This window comes from Miniopterus natalensis, chromosome 13 (genome assembly GCF_054644295.1).
Source record: "Miniopterus natalensis isolate mMinNat1 chromosome 13, mMinNat1.hap1, whole genome shotgun sequence".
Taxonomy (NCBI): Eukaryota; Metazoa; Chordata; class Mammalia; order Chiroptera; family Miniopteridae; genus Miniopterus; species Miniopterus natalensis.
Window position 1 is genome coordinate 51009235 of NC_142093.1, and position 24212 is coordinate 51033446.

General features: G+C 48.4%; 1 protein-coding gene across 1 annotated transcript in view; it reads left to right on the plus strand.

The window, feature by feature from the left end:
• Window positions 1-24212, plus strand: part of ACOXL (acyl-CoA oxidase like) — a 269791-nt gene that overhangs the window by 47350 nt on the left and 198229 nt on the right. The gene's annotated exons all lie outside the window — the stretch shown is intronic.

The window sequence follows — 24212 nt, forward strand, 5'->3', positions numbered from 1 at the left end:
AGTTGGCCACACACAGAACACTCCTGCACACTGTTCCCATGGGATCTGCCTGTGCATCTGCAGCCCAGCTGTGTGTTGCTGATCACAGTGGGCGTTGCATCGGCACTGTGGCAAGAGAGCCACGGAAGATGACTCCGGGAGATTGGGTGGTTCAGAACAAGCATGCCTGCTGGATGAGCTGCCCCGTGTGGATGAGGCTGGCATGTCTTGGCTGAGCTCACTGCGGAGCGCTGGTGCTCACGGGGCCATTTGGGGTGTGGCATCAGCATTGCAGGCTGGAGTCTGTGAGGCCAGACCTCCAAAGGCCATCTCTGCCCTCTTCCCCCACTCTCCCATATACTGGTTTGGAAAACGTGGCCAGGAGAGAAAGTTTTGGAAGGCTCCCTCCTCACCCTCAGGATTCAGCACTGTGCTCTCCGGGCCCTCTCTGTCTCTACTTGAGAGAAAAGCCTGCTTTGAGCTCCATTGAGCTTGGGGACGCTGGAAGAAAATGAAGATGTCCATGAATACACCTTTGTGGCTTGATCCAGCATTGCCATTACCAAGAAATAAATTTCATTCACCTGATTCCAGGCCTGACATGAGCACACAGTCTTCTGAGTAGTAGGAATAGTCTTCTGTATCCACTTCTTCCAGATCTGCCCTGTTCACAGGAAGCCTCCCAGACACCAGCTTCTCTGGGTGGTGCCCTTTCTGCCAGCGGGCACAGCTGTGATGCTGAAAACCCGCTCAGTGCTGAGCCAGTGACCTGACAACCCTCCCTGGGCACCGCCCCCTGTGCCTGTGCTTCAGTGGCTCTTGAAGGGGGTGGGTGGATGTGCAGTTCTGAGGTCCCGTGTGAGGGGTGGCTCGGCCGGTCCCCTCAGCTGGACCGTCTGGGGAACGAATGAGGCCCCAGGAGAGGCTTGTTGTGCAGGCGCGGGGTGAGGCCAGGGTGGTCACATGGAGTCAAATGCTGAGGAAACCAACTTCTTCGAGTCTGTAAGAGAAGCCATTTCAGGACTCCAGAAGGAGGCAAAGGGAGAGAAGCCAGATGAGCCTATAATTGCACCGTAGAGAAGGTGGGACAGAAGTCTGATCCAGGGTTGCGTGAAGCTGTACCTGCTCAGGAGCCTGGCAGTCACAGGTGCCTCACAGTCCCCGTGAGGAGCATCTGGGAGAGCGCAGGCAAGCACACACCAGCAGTGGCGACAGCCTGCGGAGGGCTGCAGTGTGTACCCACAGCCCGTGTGCTTATCCAGGCTGGTGGCGGGTCCCTCGGGGCAGGCGTAGGAAGGGGGTGCCTCCCAGCAAAGAGCTGATGTTAAATATCCCCAGGTCTGGGGTGGTGGGGTGGGTGCAAGGAGAGGAGACAGAATCGGAGATTTTTAAAAGGCACCCGTTCTCTAGTCTACTGGAGGTTATTGAGGGGCCAGCCCCTGCCCACCCCAGAGGCTCTTGCAGGGCCCCATCGGGATCAACTCCTTGTTGGGTGTCTGACACACGTACTTTCCTTCCTGGCAATGTGGAGGCTTTCTCCCAACCATGGGCTCTGAAGCCAGAGACCCCGGGCTCCAGTCTCAGCCTGGCATGACCAGCAGTGGGTTCATGGGCAAGTCAGTAGCCCTGTCTGTCTCAGTTTCTTCATCTGTAAAATGGGCTTTCTGCTCATGGTGAGGCATGAGTGAGGGGCTGTGTGCTGCACTGGTGCAGAGCAAATGCTCAATAGCTCAGGGCTTGTATTTACGTGATGGCTGCTGCTGCTGTTACTGGGAAGATTAGAGTTGGCTGTCGGAAAGGACTAAGTAGGCTTTTCCATGAAACAAATGCCTGGAGTCCTGGCCTCCAGGTGCAAGGCAGTCTGACACTTTCGCAGAGGCACACAGTGTCTCAGATTCCTGGGTACCTGAAGTAGAACTCAGTGGCCACCCCCCGCCCCCCAGTTGGCACCTGCCCTGCCCAGGAGGTGGATTTGCAGGAGACGGGAAAACCCTGGCACAGCCTGTCGGGCCTGGACCCTGCACGGTCGGCCCTGACGGACAGCGACCCTGGCCACCGTGACCTCATCGCCAGCGTCTGGGAGGATGATCTCACCGGCCTTCTTGGCAGCTCCTCCTCTCCTGTGGCTCAAACATATGACAGATGTTCTCTGGGCTGAAACCTGAGCCGGTCCTGCTTGTTCTGCTCTCACCGATGAGTGAAAAAATGGATCCCTTTCTCTGACGTGCATTCCTTGTGTATTAGAAAACTGTCACCGTGGCTCCCCACAGTGACATTCATTCAAGGCTGAGCATACAGAGTCCTTTTAAACTTTGCCCAGATGTCTTACTTTTCATGGTTATCTCTCATTTCCGTAGCATTTCTCAGTACTTTCGGATTTTCTCTTAGAGGCTTGCCATAACAGCCGTCCTCTAATTTGTGTCCAAAGTGCCATGCCAAATTAAATGATTAGCAGGAACAAAAGGAACAGGAAACTAAGATGTTTGGCAGGGGTGGGAGGTGGGGGCAAGGGGAGAGGCTGGGCGGCCCTTTCTGAAGGGGAAGGAGGCTGGGGGGGAGTCACTGTGAGTTTGGAGGCTGTGAAATGTAAACGCAGTTAGCCCATTGTCTCAATTCTCCCTAATCTTTTACTTTATTATTATTTTTAATCCTTACCTGAGGATATGCTTTGTTGATTTTTGAGAGAGGAAGGGAGAGAGAGAGGGAGAGGGAAACATGGATGTGAGAGAGAAACATCGATCGTTTGCCTCCTGTATGTGCCCTGACCCGGGATCGAACCTGCAGCCTTTTGGTGTATGGGATGACCCTCCAACCAACTGAGCCACCCGGCCAGGGCTCTCCCTAGTTTTTTAAAGTAGACATTCTTCAGCAACTGGGTTTCTGATTCTGCAGACCGGGGGTGAGGCTGAGAACCTGCTTTCTCAAGTTCCCAGGTGCGACCCATGTTACTGGTGGGTCTGTGCTTGGAGAACCCCTGCACAGGACAGGTGGATACAGTTCTAAATCCCTGGCACCACCCCAGCCACCTCTCACCCTCTGTGGCCTCCCAGATCCTCCAGGGTCAAGGCCCAAGTTCTCTCCCAGTCTCCGGCACCTGGCATTACCTGTTAACCCTATCCCCTTCCTACAGGCTGCTGTGCTCCCTGCAGAGCCCACCTCCACCTTTTCAGGGGTAGTTTTCATGTCCATTTCAGAGCTCAGGCAAGTGTTCCATCTTCAGAAAGGTCACAGTCTGCATGCGGTCCCCCTGTCATGTTCCCAAGGGACTGAACCCCTGCCCCTGAGCTGCAGAATTCATTATGGTTATGACCAAGTAAAACTTGCTGGCTGAGAAGCTCCCACAGCCAGGGAAACCTATGCAAGCGAAAGAAAGGAATTTGCCTGAGGTAGGCACTGAACGTGTGGCCTTTGATCCTGGTGGTCCTTGTTAAGGGAGTGAGTGGCCCCATGTTGTGTAGATAAGATTGACGTGTAGATATTACTGAAAGGTGGGATAGAATTAAGTAGGAACGGAGGTAGCCTGTCTGGCACCTGTATGCACAAGTTGCTGAATTACCTGACTTACAACTTTGGGTCTTATAAAGCCATGAACAGGCCAGGCATCCTCGGGTTAGGAAGCACCTCACACAGCATTGACCAGGACTGCAGCTGGTAGGAGCCGTGTTCCTCCTCACCACCTTGCCCAGTTGCCCAGTTGCCCAGTGCCGAGCCAGGCCAAGGGAAGGTGCCCCATATGGCGTGGTTCAGGTGACATGAATGGGATCAGCATGTGTGGAAAAAGATGGAATGTCTGCCTGCTCTGGCCTCCACAGTGAGGCCATTAATAGCACAGGCTTTGGAACCAGCCTCTCCGGATTTGCATCCTGCCTCTGCATGGCCTGGGCAAGTACTGAATCTCTCCAGACCTCTGAAAATAACAACACTGGCTCATAGAGCTGTCAGAAGGCCCGAGTGAGTCAGTACCTGTGCCTCTATATACTAAATCATCATTCATGAAAGGCTGCCACTGTTATTACAAGGGATGTGGATATTTATATAATCAAGTTCAGGTATACTGAGGTGGTGAGGATAACAAACTGTTTATAACACATGCTCACTTCTCGATGGGGATGGCTGCTTGGAGCTGAGGGTGGAGAATTGGGAGGCTGAGTCTGGATGCAGCTGGAAAGTGGCTGTGGCCATAGTCAATTGTGTGGGGGGGATGGGAGCAGTGGAGTCTGTGCCGTGTGGCTTTCCTCCTGGGGTTCAGTGAAGGACACGTGGTCTTGAGAGAAGAGAGGCTGAAAGACCATCTTTTTGAGTCATAAAAGTTAGCAGTATGTCAGATGGCGGGCAACTTTTCCCATCTCCTGGAGCTGAAGGGACATCAAAGGGAAGAAATTGGTTTCAGGTGGGATACTCAGAACTTGTGATAGACACACGGCCTTGGCTGACAATGAGCATTGTTGGACATGAATAAAGGGTCTGTGGAAGGTGGTAGAGTCCACTTTTTCAAGAGAGTCTCCCCCCATTGGGTGACCTTCATAAGACCTTCTGACTGTAGGGGATGAAGGCTTTGGCCTGGATGATCCTCAGAGGGACCATCTGTGCAGAAACGGGGCTGACCACCAGAGGGTAGCAAATACCAACAATGACCTGTAGATTATTTTTCCTTTACACTACTTACTTTGTACTTAAGGCGTGGCAAGGATTTTGTTGTTTTCGTCAGTGTAGCTTCTTATCAGCTATGAGTGTTGACTTTGCAAAATGGTCACTCTAAGGAGGACAGCAGTGCATCGGCCCGGGATTGTTGGGTTCAAGGCCAACTGGGAACAGGACATGGAGTTATCTTGATGACTCTTGAGGATATAATTTGATTTACAAATGTCTTAAAAACATAGGTTTGCTGCATTTTTGGTGGGTATGAAATGGTTATTTTTTGTGGTGTTTCCATGGCTGTTGTTTACATTTTCAACTGTAATTTAAACATTTATTTTTAAAAAGATACCTCTGTTGCCTTCCAAAGACCAAAGAGCTAAAGACCCAGTACAACCATAGATAACTAATGGATATTTCACATGTCATGACTATTTAAAATGGAGATTTGAAAGACTCTCCAGTTTGAATTGACCTCAAGTCCGTGAGCACATGTTGAATGCTTTCCTTCAACAAGACACTGGGCAGTGAGCAGAGATGGCCGGGAGCAGGTGAGCGCGGTCCAGGCGCTCATGGCGTGTCCAGTAACTGAGGTGCTTCAGCCCTGCGAGGGGTTCCTGGGCAGAAGCCTCTGGGATTATGCCGGCAGGAGGGGAAGGCGGTGGTATTGAGAAGAATGCTTCATAAAGAGAGACTCACGGGTTTTCATGGTTGGAAGGGACCGCTGAGATGCAGCCCAGTGCACATCTTTTATGGAAACCTTCCTGAGCGAGGCCTCTGGGTCTCTCTGGCACGGGGACCTAGGAGTTGACATCCAGCCCTTCCCCACTGAGTGAGATACCCAAGTCACCTTTGCAGATGGATGGCCCGAGAGCACACGTTTGCCGAGCGGCTCTGTGCTGTAGGAGAGGAAAGTCTTGGGACCCCCTCCCATTTGATGTGGCCCAGGCAGGAATGCTCAGTGTCTGTGACTGTGACAGTGTTTCAAGGAACAGAGCTCCCTTCAACTAAGTCACCAGAACATGAGCAGGGTTGTAGGGGGCCCCAGTCTCCTCAGTCCCTGGGCTGTGGCCGGGCCCCTGTGAGGGAGGCCGTGATGCCGTTGACCGTGTAAACTGCTTCCAGGTCGCTCTGGTCCTGGGTCCTGCTTGGGTGGGGGTGGGGGTGACTTTGTCAGCTCTAGCAGCCTGCTCTCACCTGGGCCAGGTAGAAGGGCTGCCGGGCTGGAGCTGTGGGGGCTTCATCTCTCCTCGGAAGTCCTGCTGCTTGCCTTTGGGGAGTATTGTGTGTGCGACCCAGAAGGTCAGGTACGGATGATTAATGGCCCGACTGCTGTCCTTAGGAGCTTTCCCACCTGAAACCTGATATTCCGCGTAGCACGGGCGCTTCTATAGGTCCCTGTCCCTTTCCTCTCTCCACACTTTGTTACTCTGCTCCTTTGCCCTGCAGATGAATCCACCCTTCAGAACTTCCCACAGGAAAAGGCAACAGTAGCTCAAGCCACAGTCGACGCACAACTGACTTGTACCAAGTGTGTGCCTGTATAGGGGCACGCTCTGAGCATTTTACCCATCACCACTTTCATTTTTTAAATTTATTTTATTAAAAAAAATTTTTATTATTGATTTGAGAGCGAGAGAACGATCAAGACCAATTTGTTGTCCCATTTATCTGCATTCATTGGTTGCCTTTTGTATGTGCCCTGACCAGGGATAGAACCCGCAGCCTTGGCGTATTGGCACAAGGCTCTAACCAGATGAGCTACCCAGCCAAGGCTCTTTTAATCATCCCAGCAGCCCTGTGGCACAGGTGCTGTCATGATTCCCATTCCAAGATGAAAAAATTGATCTATGGGAGAGGTGAACAGCTCAGAGAGTCCTGGGCCGCACAGCGCACTGGCCCGTCCCGGGGCTGGTCCCAGCCCACACTGGGACTGCTTTTGTAATTCTCAACTTAGTGGTTCTTTGAGTCCGGCTTAGACCCTGCTCCCTGGTACTCCTGGACCACTTTGGCGCACAGTTGTATTTGCTTTGGTTAACCAAACCGAAGCAAACCAAACCCAAGATTTAAAAAATCTGCTGTCTATATTTAAAAAAATGGAGATTCCACCCAGACTGGGATTTGGCAGATGTCAAATGGTTAGCCACTAGGCCAGGATACAGGCTTCCTTCCCCACTGTGACCTGGGGCCCGATTTATTGCTTAGTGGCACTGCCAGCTTTGATAGCCATGTGTCACTGTGGTTCTGAGCATCTGTGTGCTGGGAGCAGTGCGGCGAGGGGAGATGGACTGGTCTGGCCTTTATATTTGTGTCCTTTTATGGGGAAAAGGTTTGATTATAATGAACATTCATTGAGTGTGTTCAACTTTGAGCTCACTCCAATGGAATAATTTTGAGTCTTTTGCCCACCATAAGAAATTCAATAAGCCAAAAAAGTTCACACTTCCTTAAACTTAAAAAAAGTAAGCTGGGTTATTTAAATTTGTCTCCATATACCCCTTATAGGCACTAAGAAAGCAAAAGGATGGTTAGTGGCACATTTGTGTATTACAGCTCCCCTGTTTATTAAATCTAGACGTTTCCACATTGCTGATATGAGGTGAAAGTTAAGTTCACTTACGTGACACCCACGTTTGTCCCCTTTCAGTTTCCTTCCTCCTCACAATTTTTGATTATTACATGATTATTTTTAATTCTCCCAAGATTGCCACGGTACCTATAAATACCCTTAAACTTCCATTTCTTATCCAAACAACCCTCGACTCCTTGCCATCTGCTCCCGCCTCTGCTGGCTGGACCATTGGCTTTTACATTGCCAAGGCCGAGGCATTTACATTGTATTCTGTAAACATAATCGAACTCTGACTTTAGGTGACACGACTACGGCAGGCCCAGGAAGCACTGTTCACTGTGCAGCCGTGTTTCAGATGAGGATTGTATTTTCTTTCCACAGGTCCAGTGTCACAACACCTTTACAGTGTGAAGAACACAGCCACCTGGAGTCACTTCTCACACTCGATAAATTACTCAGAATCACGTCACATCTCTCTTTGCCTGATATTTAGATCAGTGTGTTTTTGGAGGGTTTTTGGTTTCTCCTGCAGTTTCCAATTGCCTTATTTTACTTGTTGGGAGCAGGGACATATGTCTTCATCCCCATGTCACCCTATGAGGAACATCCTCTAGTTTCTTGCTCATTTGTTGCATGGAATCATCCCTAATCTCCTTGAAGATCCCGCAGAGCCCACTAATTTCTTATTTCAATTTTTATCTATTGTTTTTAAGCCTGGACTACAGCAATTATCATCTAAATATTTTTTTCCACTGGGTTCCTGGACGTAGTTTAACTTTTTCTTATATCCCCTATTGTCTGTTTGCTTGGGTTTTCTCTGGTTTTGTTGTAGTTCATCCGTGAGTGATTTCCCCTGTAAGGTATATAGAGTCATATTTTGATTCTTTGTATGTATGAAATGGTCTGTATTTTGCCTTCACATCTGACTGACGGTTCAGCCGAGACTTCTGAGGTGAAGTTGTTTTCTAAGCATAAAGTTTACTCGTGGAAAGTCACTCGCTCCCTATATGAGATCGGCACTTCATTTCTGGAAGCTTCTGCCCTAGGTTTGTGGAGATTTCTCAATAATATGTCTAGGTCTGGTGTTTCCTTTACCCTGCATAGCACTTAGTAGGCTTTTCCGATTCAAAAACTGGTATCTCTTTGCATTCTGGGAGATTTTTTTCTACTAGTTCTGTTTTTCTCATTTTATCAGAACTCTGATTATTTGGAGGCTGGAATTTTTGTCTTGATTGCCTTTTATTTTCCCCCTCATATTTCTCAACAGAATTTGCTCTGTGTTCTGGACTTCTTCCTGATGACACGTTTTTACTCATACGATTTAATTTTTAAGAGTTCTTCTTTTATCTATCCCTCTTCTATAAGGATATGTTTTTCTTTTTTAGATGCAGTTGCTTCTGTAACCCCTCTGTAGATATCAGCTGGAGATGGCTTTTCAGAGTGTTGTTCCCTTTATTATCTACTTTTACACTAGGGTCATTTGGAGTTCACTAGAGGGACAGAGAGGTTGGGGGCAGGCAGAAGGACTGTCAATGTGAGGTTAGTGCTATACCAAGGGTTACCAGGATTAGGTTAAGCCATTCTGTGGAGTCCCCCAAAGACCGTACATGATTTTTGAAGGACAAGTAAAAACTGGTTGGCAAAGAAAGTGGGGGGAAGGACATTCTAGGTAGAGGTGAGACCACGTATGAAGGCATGGAGGGATGAATCAGCGTGGTGCACTGTGCAGGAACAGAGGGCTAATGTGGCCAGAGCTTCCACGGCTGTTTAGGGGTTACCCACCACGCTGACCAAGCTGGCGGGCGAGCCAGCGCCCCAACAGAAAGGAACTCGTGAGTCATGGAGAGTCAGCGAAGGAAGGGTTACATGCAAGACAAGGACACGGTCAGGTCTGCATTTTAGACAGACTGTCGTGGCTGTAGGTGGAAGAAGGGAGGGTGAAGCATTGGCAATTGGAATGATGATGATGGTCCAGGGAAGACATGAGACACAGCTGGTGTGGAGGGGGCGGCGAGGAGAGTAGGGGACGGAATAGCGAGCACTTGGGGCTGATTAGAGGTGAGAGACCAAGAGTGACGGCGGGCCTGGCTGTGGTGATTGTGCGGCTTGAAGTCACCCGTGGAGGTAAGAAAGGGGGCACCTCCTCTGCTTCCATCAATAGAGGATTTCCTTGAAATAAACAACTGCTTTCTGCAGCCTTTGCTCACTGGGCTGCAGGGCCTGCGGAGCGAGCCACCTCATGGGGAGGTTTGATAGCGAGACCTGGGCCTTTTGTGGACCTGCCCTCCTTTTCGCTCCTTCCTCAAGGAGCAGGTGTTGAGGGCTGGCCCCAGGGAAGGCTCCTTCTGGGAGGCCTCCCTGTCCAGTGCTGCAGGACTGCATGGCAAGTGTGTCTACGGCTGGACTGGGTATTAGCAGCCCTTCTATTACGCCCCCAGCCATGTTCTCTAGCCTGACTGGAATCAGTAGTAAAGGTAATATTTTGGCCTGTGTCTGCTCTTCCCTGGCTTATGTCTCAAATTGTATAGAAACCAGGTGGGGGTGCCTCAGAAACCCCAACATAGGGACCATAGGAGGAGGGGATGCAGTTTAAAATGTGTGTGCTGCCACATTCCCAGTGAAAAGCACGGTCCCCCCGTCCCTGTAGTGTATGGGACCTCACCACAGTACTACACGGGGGTGGGGGGAATCCTGCTGCGTTATCGGGAATGCCTTCTGGGTCAGACTTGCCTTGAGTTTGAAGAGGTGGATGGAGCCGGAGAAGGTAAACTGAGGAACAGGCACTTCCTGCCTGCAAGGTTGGCTCTGGGTGGGGAGGGCTTCTGTGGAACCACCTTTATTTGCTGCTCAGCAGACTCCGGGGCAAGTAGGTGTTGCCTAGGGTTCCCAACTTCCGAAGCCAGTCATTGGGAACATCAATTTCAAGAGAGTAGGACCTGTTTCTTCTTGGTCACTGTTGTCTACTCTGGACTTAGAAGAGGGTCTGGAACTTAAGCACTTGTTAAATGGCTGGCTGGCTGGCTGGAAGGATGGATGGGTGGATGGATGGGCACAGTGATGAAAGGAAGGCTTCTTTGATGGAGGAAAAATCCAGGTCACAGCTCCGTGGAGATCAGATGTGAGTCATTTGGTGGCATTTGAAGTGTATTAAGGGTACTGGAACTCTGATTTGAATCTTAAAAACAATTAAAGCAAACGTTCTCCATTTCTTATGTATCAGACCTTTGTTTCACAACTTTGAACTTGCCACAGCAGGGTATTTTCAGTCAGGCAGGTGTATCTGGGCAGAAACTGTTTCGTTTTATTTCCTGCAGAGCTCCCTGGCTTCCTGGTTCAAGCTGGCAGATTGCTCATGGGTGAGCCCCCGGGTCTGACGACATTGCCAGTGTGACTCGAGTGCTATTCTGGGCAGATGACTCGAGGGTTCCGGGATAGTTTCTGGTCCTCTGAAGACAGCTGTGTAATAGGATTAAAGCTTCAGAGAGCAGCTCTGGCCCCAAACTGTGGAGGAGCTGGGGGATCCTTTCTGGGTGAGAGAAATTGATGTCATACACCAGCAATACAGACCTTATTGTGGTTCTTCAAACAGGCCTCGTCCCCTCCCCACTCTGGACAGACCACTCCTGTGCCCGTGGCCCTCTGATTTCTCTCTTTAGTGTTCACCTGTTCTGCTGTTTCCTCAGGAAACCCACTGCCCCTGCCCTGCCCTCCCTGCACGGACCTCTCCCAGCTCCTGCTTCACCTCAGCCCCAGGTGGTAACTGTGGTCAGCTTCCCCTCTGCTTGTCAGACTGTCAGCCACCAGAAGGCAGGGGTGCCACACATCTCTAGGGGCTTGGGAGGCCCTCAGTAAATACTCGCGAGCTGATTTGGGCCTGTGGACATCCTGGTCCATCGCAGGCATCTTCACTGTAGGGAGGCCCGGGGGGAGGGCAGGGGGCTGGGCTGTGCTGACTGCCCACAGCGGCATTATGCTCAGGGTGCATTTTTCTCATGCAGGGCTCGCAGCAGCTCCATGTGGCTCCTGTTTTACAGACGGGAAGACAGGCTCTCGCGTTGAGGTGGCTTGGCAAGGGCAAACGTGTGGGGCGGGTGGTGGTGTGCCACAGAGTTCCCCCTGAACCCCTCTTGCTAAAGACCATCTGTTTGGACGCCGCACTGGAGAAGAACTGAGCAATAATAAGGCTTTAAAGTTCAACAGCTTAGATTTCTGGAAACTTTCATGCCTCTTGCTTGGGTGACCTCTGACCTTTGAGCTGACCTGCCCAAGTGACATTCTGTGGATTAAATTATCTGTCTACAGCTTGTGTGGGTGGCCCTAGACTTGAACTTGACTTTTGTTCCTAGGGATGTTGCAGGTCAGGTCTTCAGGGCAATGGTGTTCGCGCCAGAGTGACCCCAGTGGGTTGTATTTTCTTTATTAACTTTCATCTGGGGAGAATGTTGTAGTGAGTAGACTTTTAACAAACATTTGCATATCTCATTTCTTTGTCTAATTAGCACTGTGAGAATGATGCCCCAGTTTTCATGCTTGAACAAAGGGCTGTCATGGTGTAAGGCGCTGAGGGGCTGGCTCACCTCGGCGCTTTCCCTTTCTCCTATTCCACTTCTCAGTCAAGCTTTGCTTCCATCACACTCCAGATTTTTCTTTTTCCTTTTTTAAAAAAATATGTTTTTATTGATTTTTTAGAGAGAGAGGAAGGGAGAGGGAGAGATAGAAACATCAATGGGAGAGAATCATAGATCTGCTGCCTCCTGCACCCCCCCTCCCCCCCGGGGATCGAGCCCCCAACCCTGGCATGTGCCTTGATCCGGAATTGATCCGGTGACCTCTTGGTGCATGGGACGACACTCAACCACTGAGCCACACCGGATGGTCTCCAGACTTTTCTTTTAAAAGAATTCCTCTTGTCAGCCAAATGATACCTTCGACTGCCATGAATTATCTCCTAAACTTAGAGGGCGCTTTGTCAGTGGTGCGGCCTGGCTCTGAGCGGCAAACCACTAGAGGTGCTTAATACGCAAAGTATATTCTCTGCCTGTACAGTACTTTGTTTTTAAAGTATGGTGAAAAATGTTTTGTTGCTGTTAATTCTCATCTGAGGGTATTTTTTTTCACTTATTTTTAGAGAGAGTGGAAGGGAGGGGGGAGAGAGAGGGAGAGAGAGAGAAACATTGATGTGAGAGAGACACATCGATTGGTTGCTTCCTACATGCACCCTGACCTGGGCTAGGGATTGAACCTGCAACCCGGATATGTGCCCTCGACTGGAAATTGAACCCACAACCCTTTGGTGCATGGGCTGATGCTCTAACCACTGAACCACAGGGGCCAGGGCAAAGTATGGTGAATTTTAAAAAGGGGAGGGATGAGTTAGTTTACATAAGCTCATCTTTTATGTGACCTATAGAGGGATTAAAGATACAACAATATTGTAAGTTTTGGATGATAGAATGTAGGTAAAAGTCCCTGCTTTTCCAGAGTTTTCAGCCCTGAATAAAGAAGTGTAGACCTGAGAGGATCCTGTGTTGTGTGGGTGCCCTGGGAGCACGCTGAAGCTTGTGAGCAGCCCAGGCTGCCCCACTGCAGTTGGCGGCCAGCCTGGCATGGCCTGCCGGGCGGGGCGTCAAGAGGACAGTGAATCAGGAGAAGCGTAATTTTCAGAACACTGGAGTGGATAGTTTTTCTTGGTGCCTGGAGTGTTGTTGATTTCTGGGCTTTGTTTTACAGTAGAGACTCAGACAAATGCATCCATTCTGGTGGTGATCCCTGGGGTAGTAAAGATTTTGATATGAAGCCAAGCTGGGAACTGCTGGAGATATGGGGGTGATTAGCTGGGGGAAGAGCAGGTCTTGGGGTGGGGAGGCATGAGAGCAACCCTCTAGTAGACGGGGGCTGTTGGAGGCCGCTGGGAAGGTGGTTTGGACCAGATGATGAGGGTATTTCTTGCCTTGCTCAAGACTCTGCCTTTTACTCTGTTGGCAATGGTGTGCTACTGATGGTCTCTAAGGAAGGAAGCAGCGAGATCTAGCTTGTGGTTCAGGAAACACCTTAGTTTGGAATGGAGAACACAGGAGGAACAGGCTTACGGAGGGAGGTGTGAGTTTGTGGAAGCAGCAGGCAGAGGTGGAGGTTCTTGGAGGCACTGGCTACAGCTGGGGGGCGTAGGTGACATCTCGCAGGAAAAGGCAGCTCCGAGGGCCTCTGAGGAAAGCCTCCATTTAGAGGATAAGCACGATGGGGAATGCAAGAGGTGGGCCGGAGAAAGCAGGAGGAAAACCAGGAGATCATAGCTTCGTGGAAGCCAAGAGGAGAGAATTTTGAGGGGTGTCTGGTCAGTAATCTCATGTAATCGCCACCATCTGTTGAACGACGCTCCTTTGTGGGGAGCCAGACAGTATGCTCAACGCTCTCCACGCATCATTTCCTTCAGTTCTTACAGAGTTCCATGGGAAGGCGCTGATACCGATAGCGATAGATAAGGGACTGAGGTCCAGAGTGTCAGCCTTGGGAGACAGGATGTGGGCTTTTGGTGTGAGACAGGCTGGGTGTGAGTTCCACCTCTGCACTTGCTGGCTGTGTGAATTTACACAGGTTACTTGGGTCCTCTTTTCTAGATGAGAGATAATGGCCCCGTCTCCTGAGGATGATGGGGTTCCAAGGATGCCTGGTTGTGAGTGACGCTGTTTGCACAGTGCCTTTGCACAGGAGCCCCTCCATAGACTTTCACATGACCTTGGCTGTTTCCCAGCATCATCCAGCTGGTCGGCAGTGGAGCTGGGATTTGAACCCAGATATGAATGTGTAGCCTGTGCTCTTGCCTTCAACCCAAGGAGGTGATACGGGACTGGAGTTTGAATGCTTGCGGAGTTGAGGGGTGGTGTTTTAGAGGTAGGAGTGACCTTGGGGGTGTCTGAGCCCAGAGGGGAAGGAGGAGGAGAGTGGAAGATGGCTGGTGGGAAGGTCACAGGGAGACATATGACATGACATTCAAATGCAGGTGAGGGGTGACCTTGAATCCAAAGCAGATATTTCTTTTTCAGAGACAGAAGGGACAGAAAATAGGAAGGGAGGAGAAAACAGGAAGTCCAAGCAGGGGCAAGGGAGTTTCGGGGTTCTAACTGATGACTTCTATTCTCTCAGGAACGCAGGGGTGGGTCAAGGTCCAAGGAATGGGCACTAGGATTTCCACTTGGGTGGAAACTTCACAAGAGGAGGCTCAGTCTCCACAGCCATTGAAGACAACAGGTTGGGGAGGAGAGAGGCAAGGAAGGAGAGGGCTTGGGAGCCCACCGAAGACCCGGTCCTGAGTGGGATGCTGGGGCCTAACTCACACCTGTGGCTGCGCCAGGCAAGGTGATGATGTAGTTTGTACCTGGGGCCATGTTAGGGAAATGGGATGGTTGGGTTGGCCCAGATTTGGAAATTCACTGATTGGGTTGCAGAAGGACAGAGCGTAGCAGTGAGATGATGGCTGCTGGGAAGGCCTGGATCAAGGGAGCCCAGGAGATGAGAGTAGGAGGAAGAGACCCTGCGGTCAGAGGGGAAATGTTCCTTCTCCCACCGTGGATGAATATCCAGGGTATGATTAGGAACTTTTCATGAATAATGCAGAAGACCCACTTACAGATCTTATCTCCCAGCATATAGAAGGCGTCTGTGTGGAAAGCTTTATGGCAAGAATGGCTGCATGCCTCATACCTTATCTGTACATATCAACATTAGCTGGATTTTACCCAAACTGTGACCGCAGGTGAAATCCCTTACGGCTCGGCTCTCAGAACCTCTGGACTCATGGTCATGTGCCCCTGGGCTCTTGGACCAGGCACTTCCCTGAGGAGCCATGGTTCCTTTTACCGAAGAATGGTTTTAGAAAACAAGATTTGGGTGCTGGGTTTATTTGTTGCTACTGCAGGGTTGTTACTTCCAGGTCGTCTCAGGTGATAGAGCAAGGGAATCCGTGTTTGTATAATAACCTGTATCTACACAGACATCTATAAATATGTATCCATTTGTGTATATATATTAAGCTAAATACTGATGTCTCAACTCTAGTTCGTTACCGCGCAGACCACCCTAGACCGCTCCCCTTGATTTTTGTGACCTCCTGCTCTGACAGTGAGAAACCTGGCTTTACGCATCTGCCACCTGCTTACTTAATTGGTCGATTCCAGTACGCATGTACAGGGGTGGGCAAAACAGTTGTAATGCAAATAAATAATATAGTAGTTAAGAAATAATAATACAAGGCTAGTCTCTGGGTTTCGCTTACTCACAGCTGTAAACCTACGCTGGCCCATCCCTGTCTAGTGGTTTCAGAATTGTTAACTCATGCGCCACAGGAAGCAGCTTTATTGTCTGGAGTGCAGTGCTCATGTTCCGCTCATTCTGCCTTTAGTCTTACAGTCTGTGCTCAGCTCCGAAGTCCCTGAGTTCAGTGCATACCTTTATGCCCCATCCCCTTCAGTGAGGCCATTTCCTACATTTGCGATAGCTAGATGATTTTGCATTCTGTTCTTGGATCCCCTTGTCAACTTCTAAGTGATTTTTTTAAAAAATTGCATATACCATTTCACAATTTGTGCTGTAAAGTTCTATGAGTTTTGACAAATATATAGGTTCATGGATCTGCCATTACAGTATCCCACAGAATAGTTTCCCCAACCCCAGATAATACCACATGCTTTTTTTTATTAATCTTCTCTCCGCAAACCTGTGGCAATCAGTACTCTTTTACCAACTCTATAGTTCTGCCTTTTCCAGAATGTCACATAAATAGAATAGTACACTATGTAGCCTTTTCAGACTGGCTTCTTTCACTTAGCGGTCTGTATTCAAGATCCATTCATGTTTCTGCATGAATGAATAGCTCGTTCCTTTTGACTGCTGAATAGTATTCTGCTACATAAATGGACCACAGTTTGTTTATCTATTCATGCTTTGAAGGACATCACGGTTGCTTCCAGATTTTGGTGATTATAAGTAAGGTGGCAATAAACATTTGCATGCAGGTTTTGATGTGGACATAAGTTTCCAGATCAGATGGGTAAATATGTAGGAGCCCAATTGCTGGATTATATAATAAAACTGTTCATCTTTGTAACAAACTGCCTTCCAAAGTGACTGCCAATTCGTATCCTTACCAACAATGAATGAGCGTTCCTGTTGCTCTGGATCCTTGCCAGCGACTGTCAGTATTTTGGATTTTAGCCACTGGAATAGATGTGTGCTGGGATCTAATTTTTGTTTTAATTTGCATTTACCTGATGACATGTGAGGTTCAGCATCTTTCCGTATCCTTATTTGGCCTCTGTGTATTTTTTTGTTTTGGTGAAGTGTCTCTCTTCAGATCTTTTGCCCATTTTTTGATCGTTTGTTTTCTTACTGAGTTTTAAGAGTTCTTTGGATATTTTGGATATCAGTGTGTTATCAGGTATGTGCTTTGCAAAGATTTTTTCCCCTCAGTTTGTGGCTTTTCACTCTCTTAACAAAGTGTCTTTGACAGAGCAGAAGTTTTTAATTTTAATAAATTTCAATTTATTTATTTTTCTTTCCTGGATTGTGTTTTTGGTGGCATATCTAAAACTCATCACAAACCCAAGGTCATGTAGATTTTCTCCTATGTTTTCTTCTAGTAATTTTATGGCTTTCCAGTTTACTTGAGATGTGAGCCATTTTAAGTTAATTTTGTTTCAGGTCTAAGGTCTATGTCTAGCTTCTTTTTTATTTTTCTCCCCTGCCTCATATGTCTGTTCCACTGTTCCAGCAGCATTTGCTGAAAAGATGATCCTTGCTCATCTGAGTTGCCTTTGCGGATTTGTCAAAACTCAGTTGCCTGTATTCGTGTGGGGCTATTTCTGGGCTCTCTGTTCAGTTCCTTTGACCTCTGTGTCTCTTTTTTCTCCACTGCGAAGCTATCTTGATTCCTGTGGTCTTGAAGTTGGGCGGTGTGACTTCTTCAACTTTATTCTTCTTCTCTGTTTTGGCTCTTCTAGGTCCTTTGCCTTTTCACATACATTTTGGAACCACTTTGTCAATATCTATGAACTAACTTGGTGGGAACTTGATTGGGATTGCATTGGGATCTCAAGAACTGACATATTAACAATATTGAGTCTTTCAATACACAAACACAGAATCTCTTTGGTTTTTTGATAGCCTCTTTGGTGTTCATTTTAAAATCTTTTTCTTTATCTTTTGGATAATTTATATCGCTCTATGGTCAAACTCACTGACTGTTTTTGGTATTTCCATTCTGCTATTAAGCCCATTCAGGGAACGTTTATTTTGAGATACTGTATTTTTCTATACAAAAGCTTTCATTTGCTTCTCTCTCTCTCTCTCTCTCTCTTTTTTTAATATGTCTTTATTGCTTTCACAGAGAGGAAAGGAGAGGGAGAGAGAGAGATAGAAACGTCAATGATGAGAGAGTCGTTGATTGGCTGCCTCCTGCACACCCCCTACTGGGGATCTAGCCAGCGACTCGGGCACGTGCCCTGACCGGGAACCGAACCACGATCTCCTGGATCCTAGGCCGATGCTCACCCGCTGAACCACTCCAGCCAGGCTGCTTCTTGTTTATATCATCTGTTTCTCTGCTGAGATTTGCTATCTTCTGATTAATTAGAGCATATTTTCCTTGATCTCTTGGAGTATGGTTGTAATATATACTTGAAAGCCCTTGCCTAATAATTCCATCACCTGGATCACTTTAGGGTGGACATTTGTTGTCAGTCTTTTCTCTTGGGAATGAGTCACAGTTTCCTGATTCCTCATAAATATAATAACTTTAGATTATCTTCTGGTCATTATGAAAGTTATTTTGGGGGGACTCTGTGTTATGTTATATTCTTCTGAAGAATGTCGAAGGTTTATTTTAGCAGGCAGTTAACTTGGTTAGACTCAAGGCCTAACCTTAAGCTCTGTCTTGTCTTCTGGGGGTTTAAGTCTCAGTCAATTCTTGATGCCTTTGCTGTTCTGCCTTGTCCCCCCCATGTTAGTTAGTGGTCACCTGAGAACCACTCAGAGACCATGCACAGGGTCAGGGGCCCTTCCTTCTGCCCTTGCCTCTCTGGGGTTCCTCCTCATACTCCAGGGACCACAGTTGCCTTTGCTTCTTTTCCTGGTTCTTCCAGTCAGAAGGGCAACAGGTTATCTCTCAGAGGTTAGTCACCCATGCTTTCAGGGCAAAAACCAGGGGAAAAAAAACCCCGAAAATCCAGGAAATTCACCCTGTGCCAGTTGTTACTTCAAATTTTTGACTCTCTTCAACAATCTGATTGCTTGTTTTTGCCCGTAAGGATACTCAGCAGTTTTGCTGTGTTTTGCCCCAAGTTTTATAGCTGTTAGCTGTGCGAGGATCAGTCTGGAGAGGGCTCACACTGCCATACAGGAGGTGAATTTCTGCCTGTTTTTTTTTCTCCTAATACTATTTCTTGGAGATCTTTCCAAGTTAGTAGCTAGACAACTTCCTCAATCTTTTAAATAGTGCATGATAATCCTGGCGGGGTAGCTCAGTTGGTTAGAGCGTTGTCCCGATGTGCCAGGGTTGTGGGTTCGATCTCTCATCAGGGCACGTATAAGAATCAAACAATGAATGCATAAATAAGAAGAGCAGCAAATCAGTGGTTCTCTTTCTCTCTTTCTTTCATCCTTCCCCTCTTTCTCTCAAATCAATTTAAAAACTAGTGCATGGTAGTCCACTATAACCAGGCCCCTCCTGGTGGACATTGATGTTCTTTCCAAAGTTTTGCTTTTAGAGACAGTGCCACATCCAATGTCATCATTCCCCTTCCTGCACATTGCTCTGAGATCTTGGGGGAGAAATGTTTTGGGCCCCTTGGCAAGGTTTTTCTTGAAATCCTGAAAAGCATTTATTTTCTTGGGAATGGTGTGATTTCTGCTCCTTCTATGGTTGACTGAAGGCCTGGGCCATGTTTCTGGGCACAACCAGTGGCAGGATGGTATCGAGGAGAGGAGAGATAATGGGAGTGCCTAGTATTTTCAGAAGTCTTAGAGACGAATCTGGAGCCCTCAGTGAAGAGGAGTTAGGGATGTCTGATGTGAAAGGACAGTAGACAGCCCCAGCGGTCCCTACAAAACTGAGTGTTTTGTTTAATTGCCCATTTCTAAATTGGTTATTTACCAACAAAGAATGAAAGTTATCTTTGGACAGAAATATAGCACATTAATCTAACAAAATAGGCATAAGAATTGTATGACATTTATCCAAAGAAATGAAAACTTGTGTCCATTCGAATACCTGCCCACAAACGTCCGTAGCAGCTTTACTTATAATAGCCCCTAATGAAGATAATCCAGAAGTCTTCCAACAGGTCAGTAGACTGTGGTACATCCGTGCTGTGGAATACTACTTAGCAATCAAAAGGAATGGGCCATTGGTCCATGTAACCACCCAGATGAATCCTCAGAGAATTGTGCTGAATGAAAAGATCTGATCCCACAACGTTCACATAATGCTTTTCAAAAAGAGTGGGAGGAAGGGAGGGAGGGAGAGAGAGAGAGAGAGAGAGAGATTGACGTGAGAGACATATCGATTGGTTGCTTCCCACATGCACCCCGACTGGGAGTGGGGAGTGAGCCCCCAATCCAGGTATGTGCCCTTGACCAGGAATTGAACCCGCCACCCTTTGGTGTGCGGGCCAACACTGTAATCACTGAGCCACACCATCCAGGGCTATATAACATTCTTGAAATCACAAAATTACAGGAATAGAGCACAGATCGATGATTGCCAGGGTCTAAACAGTGGGTGAATGTGGGCAGGTGCATTTATAAAGGACAACACAAGGGACAGAAATGTCCTGTAGCTTGACTGTATCAATGTCACTATGCTCTTTGTGATATTGTACCATAGTTTTATGAGAGTTGACCTTGGAGGAACCTGGGTTAGGATGTATAGGACCTCTCTGTTTTATTCCTCTCTATACTTTCCAATACCTACAGATGAATCTCCAATTATCTCGTAATAAATAGTTTAATTTAAAAATATGTTTTATTGCCTGGCCGGTGTGGTTCAGTTGGTTGGAATGTCGTCCCATGCACCAAGAGGTTCCTGGTTCGATTCCCGGTCGGGGCACATGCCCAGGTTGCAGGCTCGGTCCCCCAGTAAGGGGCGTGCAGGAGGCTGCTGGTTGATGTTTCTCTCTCATCGATGTTTCTATCTCTCTCTCCCTCTCCTTTCCTCTCTCTCTAAAAAATTAATAAAAACATATTTAAAAAAAATATATATTTTTTCTTTTTCAATACTGCACCTTTTTTTAACAGCTGCTCTCATAGGTCATGGGAGGCCTCAGCGTGGCCCATGTCTGGGTGAAGGGAATTTTTGTTTGTCTATTTATCTGTTTTGTGTAAACATTTTTGGGGGTTAAAAGTTAGAGGAGAATGTAGGTAAAAACTAGGAGGAAAAGTGTTCTTCTTGCGTTCAAACAAGTTCCTTAACACTACTTTTGGGTTTTACATGAAAAAGATCCTTCCTTTCCTGGGAGCCTTGCTCCAGACTCTGGTGGGGGTCTGGGGGTCAGCGTGGGTCAGCAAGCTGTGGTGGGGGCTCTAAGCTCTGTGACAGGCTATGAAAGGCCTTTCACTCTCTGGCACTAACAGGCCAAATGCACCTTAGAAATGTCCTCAAATGCTTTTGTGATTGACTGCATTGGAGGGCGGCACCTGTTTTTTCTCTTTAGTCCCTTGCACGTTTCCCTTCTTCTCTTCAGCCCCTTCCTCCTCTCGGCCTGCTCTGACTTCACCGAATTTTTCTCAGTAGCGTTTGCCACTGGAAGTCCCAGAGTGTCCCGGGTTCGGCACTTCATGCTGGAGGCGCTCACAGCACCCACGCCCACATCATGCTAGTTCCCTGGACATGGAAGCATGTGTGGTTTGCTCATATCAAATACCCACCTGTTCATATCAAGAGGAGCAAGGAAACAAATATCCGCAGTTATTTCATTTGAAACGAAAACCTAAAAAAATACATTCATGGACAAGTCCTATGAACCCGGCGGTTCCTGGAGCGAACCGATGGGCAGCCCTGTTTCTGCAGCTCTGAGGCTCACTGGGCTGGCTCACTGGGCTGCCACACGGGGACGGGCCTTGGCCACTTAATGACAATGATAAAGATAACAGCAACCTCCTAAAGCCCTTACCATTGCTGGCCTGCAAGCTTCCTTCCCTCTCTCTCCTGGGGTTGAATTTACTGTCCTCTCTCTTCAAAGGAGGGCACCAAGGGTAAGAGAGCAGGGGGTTCCCTGCACCTGCCAGCACCTCAGGGCTCTGGTCCCTGGAAAAATACCTAGAAGGAGGGGTTCAAGGGGCTGTCACTGTGGGGGCAGTAACTCAAGACCCACAAATGTTTTTAATTTGGGCAAATGGGGGGCCACAGCAAGTTGTGTGGTGCCATCTCCACGCTTCCCCAGCACTGCTGTAACTTTTAGACCAAAAAGGTGGTGCCTGGCTTAGGCTCTTGGGGACAGTGGGAGGAGCAGCAGCATAATTGGTCTGACTTCTTCAGTCATTTGGGGCTTAGAGACTTAAAAACAACCTGTTTTTTTAGGCTGGTTAAACAACCACCGCCTACAGTTCAATGGTAGTTCAGTGTCACTTTCCACTGATTTAGCAACTTGTCTTTTGCATCAGGTCTTGAAAGTTTTTGATCTGAATTACCAGGTTTTTGACAAATCTGGGAAGAGCCTACACAGTATGCACACCCTCTCCTTTTCCTAATCTCTAGTGTTTTCTTCCTTATTTAACTTTAAGGGACAAGGAAGGATCGGGAAAGGAGCTCAGTAGTTACGCTGCTGTTTTTCTTCCTCCTGCCCTCTCTCTCTGTTGATGGGAGTGACGGGAGTGCGGGGCGGGGTCGGGGGGAGCCTGGGAGGCTGGCCCTTGGCCTTCACGAAGCCGGCCCTGGGCTGTCCTTGCTCCTCGGCAGCATGCAGTGGACCTCGCAGGGTGTGGAGCTCTCCGGGCTGAGCGGGTGATCACCTGGGTGCACCAGGAGGCCTCACCTCCCGAAGTATCACCTTGGGCCTGCCACAGGCCTCAACTCACAGGGGTTACGATCTTGGACGTTGAGTGTAGGACACTGAAATGACATGAAGAGGGCGTGAGGTGAAAATAACTTTACTGTGAGCTGTACCGTCATCATCAGCATTGTCATAGCTCTTAATAAGAGTTCATCTGTGCCAAGCGTATGCTAAGTTCTTCCCACACATCATCTGGTTCGGTGCTTCCTAAACCTGACCCCTGCAGGACTGGCTAACGCCCCCCCCCCCCCATGCAGTAGGTCTAGGCCAGGGCCCGAGAATCTGCATTTCTCACAGGTTCCCTGGAGACGCCGAGACTGCTGCTGGGCCTCATCTCTGAGCTCTAAATGAACCTGCCTGAAACCACCCACAGGATAGGTTACATTATCCCCATTTTCAATGAGGGAACAGCAGGAAGTCAGGGGACTTGACCACAGAGCTCAGTGCAACCGCGTGTCTGCTAGTTGAGCGCCGTTAAATTTGTCAGAGGAGGTAGCAAGTGCCCAGGAAGGCCCTGCCAGGTGCCCCTAGTGGGTTGTGGTGTGTGTGATGGGGCTTTTGAGAATCAGGCACGGAGGGTGAGGAAGCCCTGGGGTGATGCCTGGGGAGGACCAGCCCTGGAGGTGCTGGGCGGGGGAGCACGGGGGCCTGGGTATCATCAGGAGAGAGCGGTGCTAGGAGAGCAGGGTGAATCACTTTCTCCTGCCCCACCCTTGGTGCCACCTCACCTGGCTTCTGTATGTGCGATTCTGCCTGCACCATGCCTCTTCACCCCTTCCTGCTCCTTTCCCACATCTCCCATAGAACAGGGAAGGAATAGTAAAAAAAAAACCCCACCAAAAACAAACAAACAAAACAGGAGGAAAATAAGCTTTTCTTTTAATTTCGCGATGTTATAAATCTTTGGAATCTTGAAATTAAAACGAAGTAAATAAAGAAAAAGGCCCACATTAGTATAGGAAAAGTAAGGGACTCTCAGAAGTAATACAAAGGCTTTTTCCCGGTTTGTCACAAACTCACTAATTCAGATCTGAGGCTTAGAGAAGCCGAGCAGAGGCACAGCAGCTTCGGCAGGTGCACAGACGGGCTGCAGACCAGCGGCGCGCTGGCCAGACTCCACTGACATGTTTTGTTTGGCTCACACAGTATTTGGAAAATATTCACATCAGTTTAAAAGGTGGGAGTTTTTATAACAAAACCCTTGGTTTCCAGCTTTTCTTGAGGGGTGAGGAGTGGCAGTGTCAGGGCTGTGGCTGGTTGGTGAATGACCCTGTGAAAAGTGCCCCTTCCAGCATGCCACCCCTGGTCTGGAACATTCTGAACTCGCACTCAGAGCACTCACCAGCTGGGTGACGCTGGGCCGACACTTCCTGGACTCTTGCCCCTCCCCTGCCCTGGCAGCCTGTGTGTGAGAGTGCCTACTAAGCACGAAGCACGGTAGGCCCGTAAGAAATGGATTCGCAGTGACAGATACGCCCTCGGTCAAGTGGGCATTGGGGGAGAGACACTGACAATCCATGGACACCAGAGGGAAGTTCCCTGCTGCCTTCTGAGACGGTGTCAACTGTTCCTTTCCTTTAAAACATTTTAAAAGTGTGCTTTAGAAATGCATTTTCTAAAATTATTAAGATTGTTTTATGAGATCCATGCGGTCTACGTGGTACTTTATAGGGCGTATCCGGCCACAGCTGGGGCACTTCTGGGTGTTTTATGGCAAATTATTCTCAGATTACCCTCTAATGCAGGAAGGCCTGCCTGTTGTCTGAGCTCCCTGGGTCATATAGAAAACGCTCGGACTTGATACAAAACAGCTGCCTCAGTCAGCTGTTCCAAAAAGGGAGCATTTTTAGGCTGAAGCAGCAGGAAAAAGGTTTTTGTAGCTGGTGGAGATTTTGAAAAATGTTAAATTACTCTTTCCTTGCCATTAAAGTGTGATTTAATTTTGTTTTTAACAAATTGTGAAAATCTAAGAAGTATTCCAAATG